The following is a 5,000-nucleotide window of genomic DNA, read 5'->3' as shown; positions in this document are numbered from 1 at the left end:
ACCGCGGGGAGCGCGCCCGTCTTCGGGGCTTGTTGCTGGCCGTTGGAGGAGCTCCAGCGGACCGCGGGGAGCGCGCCCGTCTTCGGGGCTTGTTGCTGGCCGTTGGAGGAGGTCCAGCGGACCGGGGGGAGCGCGCCCGTCTTCGGGGCTTGTTGCTGGCCGTTGGAGGAGCTCCAGCGGACCGCGGGGAGCGCGCCCGTCTTCGGGGCTTGTTGCTGGCCGTTGGAGGAGCTCCAGCGGACCGCGGGGAGCGCGCCCGTCTTCGGGGCTTGTTGCTGGCCGTTGGAGGAGCTCCAGCGGACCGCGGGGAGCGCGCCCGTCTTCGGGGCTTGTTGCTGGCCGTTGGCGGAGCTCCAGCGGACCGGGGGGAGCGCGTCCGTCTTCGGGGCTTGTTGCTGGCCGTTGGAGGAGCTCCAGCGGACCGCGGGGAGCGCGCCCGTCTTCGGGGCTTGTTGCTGGCCGTTGGCGGAGCTCCAGCGGACCGCGGGGAGCGCGCCCGTCTTCGGGGCTTGTTGCTGGCCGTTGGAGGAGCTCCAGCGGACCGCGGGGAGCGCGCCCGTCTTCGGGGCTTGTTGCTGGCCGTTGGAGGAGCTCCAGCGGACCGGGGGGAGCGCGCCCGTCTTCGGGGCTTGTTGCTGGCCGTTGGAGGAGCTCCAGCGGACCGGGGGGAGCGCGCCCGTCTTCGGGGCTTGTTGCTGGCCGTTGGCGGAGCTCCAGCGGACCGGGGGGAGCGCGCCCGTCTTCGGGGCTTGTTGCTGGCCGTTGGAGGAGCTCCAGCGGACCGCGGGGAGCGCGCCCGTCTTCGGGGCTTGTTGCTGGCCGTTGGCGGAGCTCCAGCGGACCGGGGGGAGCGCGCCCGTCTTCGGGGCTTGTTGCTGGCCGTTGGAGGAGCTCCAGCGGACCGCGGGGAGCGCGCCCGTCTTCGGGGCTTGTTGCTGGACGTTGGAGGAGCTCCAGCGGACCGGGGGGAGCGCGCCCGTCTTCGGGGCTTGTTGCTGGCCGTTGGAGGAGCTCCAGCGGACCGCGGGGAGCGCGCCCGTCTTCGGGGCTTGTTGCTGGCCGTTGGCGGAGCTCCAGCGGACCGCGGGGAGCGCGCCCGTCTTCGGGGCTTGTTGCTGGCCGTTGGAGGAGCTCCAGCGGACCGGGGGGAGCGCGCCCGTCTTCGGGGCTTGTTGCTGGCCGTTGGCGGAGCTCCAGCGGACCGGGGGGAGCGCGCCCGTCTTCGGGGCTTGTTGCTGGCCGTTGGAGGAGCTCCAGCGGACCGCGGGGAGCGCGCCCGTCTTCGGGGCTTGTTGCTGGCCGTTGGAGGAGCTCCAGCGGACCGCGGGGGAGCCGGGCGTTCGAGTTGCCCAGGCAGGGGGTTATCCTCCACTAGCAAACCTCCATGAGCAGCGGAGCCCGTCAGCTGCGCCAAAAAGAACCACACGAGGGCGGCCTGGGGTTGAAATCCCCCGCCACATAGGAACGAATGCCGGGCGTTCGAGTTGCCCAGGCAGGGGGTTATCCTCCACTAGCAAACCTCCATGAGCAGCGGAGCCCGTCAGCTGCGCCAAAAAGAACCACACGAGGGCGGCCTGGGGTTGAAATCCCCCGCCACATAGGAACGAATGCCGGGCGTTCGAGTTGCCCAGGCAGGGGGTTATCCTCCACTAGCAAACCTCCATGAGCAGCGGAGCCCGTCAGCTGCGCCAAAAAGAACCACACGAGGGCGGCCTGGGGTTGAAATCCCCCGCCACATAGGAACGAATGCCGGGCGTTCGAGTTGCCCAGGCAGGGGGTTATCCTCCACTAGCAAACCTCCACGAGCAGCGGAGCCCGTCAGCTGCGCCAAAAAGAACCCCACGAGGGCGACCTGGGGTTGAAATCCCCCGCCACATAGGAACGAATGCCGGGCGTTCGAGTTGCCCAGGCAGGGGGTTATCCTCCACTAGCAAACCTCCACGAGCAGCGGAGCCCGTCAGCTGCGCCAAAAAGAACCACACGAGGGCGACCTGGGGTTGAAATCCCCCGCCACATAGGAACGAATGCCGGGCGTTCGAGTTGCCCAGGCAGGGGGTTATCCTCCACTAGCAAACCTCCACGAGCAGCGGAGCCCGTCAGCTGCGCCAAAAAGAACCACACGAGGGCGACCTGGGGTTGAAATCCCCCGCCACATAGGAACGAATGCCGGGCAACCAGGGGTCGAAATCCCCCATTGAAATGAATGGCGGGCAACCAGGGGTCGAAGTCCCCCATTGAAATGAATGGCGGGCAACCAGGGGTCGAAGTCCCCCATTGAAATGAATGGCGGGTTACCAGGGGTCGAAATCCCCCATTGAAATGAATGGCGGGCGACCAGGGGTCGAAATCCCCCATTGAAATGAATGGCGGGCAACCAGGGGTCGAAGTCCCCCATTGAAATGAATGGCGGGCAACCAGGGGTCGAAGTCCCCCATTGAAATGAATGGCGGGCTACCAGGGGTCGAAATCCCCCATTGAAATGAATGGCGGGCGACCAGGGGTCGAAATCCCCCATTGAAATGAATGGCGGGCAACCAGGGGTCGAAGTCCCCCATTGAAATGAATGGCGGGCAACCAGGGGTCGAAGTCCCCCATTGAAATGAATGGCGGGCTACCAGGGGTCCAAGTCCCCCATTGAAATGAATGGCGGGCTACCAGGGGTCGAAGTCCCCCATTGAAATGAATGGCGGGCTACCAGGGGTCGAAATCCCCCATTGAAATGAATGGCGGGCGACCAGGGGTCGAAATCCCCCATTGAAATGAATGGCGGGCGACCAGGGGTCGAAATCCCCCATTGAAATGAATGGCGGGCAACCAGGGGTCGAAGTCCCCCATTGAAATGAATGGCGGGCTACCAGGGGTCGAAATCCCCCATTGAAATGAATGGCGGGCGACCAGGGGTCGAAATCCCCCATTGAAATGAATGGCGGGCTACCAGGGGTCCAAGTCCCCCATTGAAATGAATGGCGGGCTACCAGGGGTCGAAGTCCCCCATTGAAATGAATGGCGGGCTACCAGGGGTCGAAATCCCCCATTGAAATGAATGGCGGGCGACCAGGGGTCGAAATCCCCCATTGAAATGAATGGCGGGCGACCAGGGGTCGAAATCCCCCATTGAAATGAATGGCGGGCAACCAGGGGTCGAAGTCCCCCATTGAAATGAATGGCGGGCTACCAGGGGTCGAAATCCCCCATTGAAATGAATGGCGGGCGACCAGGGGTCGAAATCCCCCATTGAAATGAATGGCGGGCTACCAGGGGTCCAAGTCCCCCATTGAAATGAATGGCGGGCTACCAGGGGTCGAAGTCCCCCATTGAAATGAATGGCGGGCTACCAGGGGTCGAAATCCCCCATTGAAATGAATGGCGGGCGACCAGGGGTCGAAATCCCCCATTGAAATGAATGGCGGGCAACCAGGGGTCGAAAGTCCCCATTGAAATGAATGGCGGGCGACCAGGGGTCGAAATTCCCCATTGAAATGAATGGCGGGCAACCAGGGGTCGAAATTCCCCATTGAAATGAATGGGCCCATTCATTTTCAATGGCCGGGCTACCAGGGGCGCAGTACCACCTGTCGTCATTAGGGGCGCTGTAGATAGGGGACCGAGTCCCCCCATTCGAGAGGTTTGCACCCAAACCTCAAAATGGTTGGTGTACAATTATAGGAGAGACCTTTTTAAGACGTGGGAGCTCCAGGGCAAATCAAGGGAGGCTCGACCAACCCATATCCGCTTTAGATGCACTTTAGGTCGGACTCCCTTGCCAGATGGTCCCCTCCTCAGCCTGGTTCTCGAATTTTTTCTAAGTCAGCCCAACTTGGAAATATTTTCAGAGTGCCACTTTCAAGGGAGTTTCGCCCAACCCCTATCCGCCTAAGAGGCACTTCGGGTCGGCCTGACTGGCCACATTTTCCCCCTCCTCATCCTGGTTCTCGAATTTTTTCTAAGTCAGCCAAACTTGGAAATTTTTTCAGAGTGCCACTTTCAAGGGAGTTTCGCCCAACCCCTATCCGCCTAAGAGGCACTTCGGGTCGGCCTGACTGGCCACATTTTCCCCCTCCTCATCCTGGTTCTCGAATTTTTTCTAAGTCAGCCAAACTTGGAAATTTTTTCAGAGTGCCACTTTCAAGGGAGTTTCGCCCAACCCCTATCCGCCTAAGAGGCACTTCGGGTCGGCCTGACTGGCCACATTTTCCCCCTCCTCATCCTGGTTCTCGAATTTTTTCTAAGTCAGCCAAACTTGGAAATTTTTTCAGAGTGCCACTTTCAAGGGAGTTTCGCCCAACCCCTATCCGCCTAAGAGGCACTTCGGGTCGGCCTGACTGGCCACATTTTCCCCCTCCTCATCCTGGTTCTCGAATTTTTTCTAAGTCAGCCAAACTTGGAATTTTTTTCAGAGTGCCACTTCCAAGGGAGTTTCGCCCAATCCCTATCCGACTTAGAGGCACTTCGGGTCGGCCTCCCTGGCCAGATTTTCCCCCTCCTCAGCCCCGGTTCTCAAATTTTTTTCCAAGTCGGCCGATCTTCCGGATATTTTCAGAGCGCCGCCCCCGGAGCCTCCGGAGCCTCGGCAGCAGGCCGTCGCCCGCGACACGCCGCACCTTCTCCCACGTACGAACGGCATCCAAGACCCGCCTTCGGAGGGCCCCCGCCGGCCGGCCTCGCGCCGGTGTTCGGGCGGGCGGCTCCTCCGGCTCGCGGGTCGCCTTACAGCGCCCCGGCCACCGCGAACGCCGGCCTTTGACGGCCCGGCGCTCGCACAGCCCCGGCGCGCCCGATTGGAAGCGAGGCCGAGACGCCCCCCGAACCGGCGACGTACGCCCCCCCTCCCTTTAACCGGGGCGGGGGGGTTACGAAGCCATCACCCGGCCGTCCTACGACGGAGCCCGGCGCCCCGCCGGCCCTCCCTCCCCCGCCCGACAGGCGCGAGCCCAGTCTGGGGGAGGTTGGCGCCCGGAGGCGGCGGCGGTGCCTCCGGAAGCACTATGTTTCTCATGCCC

This window comes from Leptonotus elevatus, unplaced genomic scaffold (genome assembly GCF_054856555.1).
Source record: "Leptonotus elevatus isolate MCC_2025b unplaced genomic scaffold, RoL_Lele_1.0 HiC_scaffold_73, whole genome shotgun sequence".
NCBI lineage: Eukaryota > Metazoa > Chordata > Actinopteri > Syngnathiformes > Syngnathidae > Leptonotus > Leptonotus elevatus.
Note: the sequence above shows the minus strand (reverse complement) of the source record.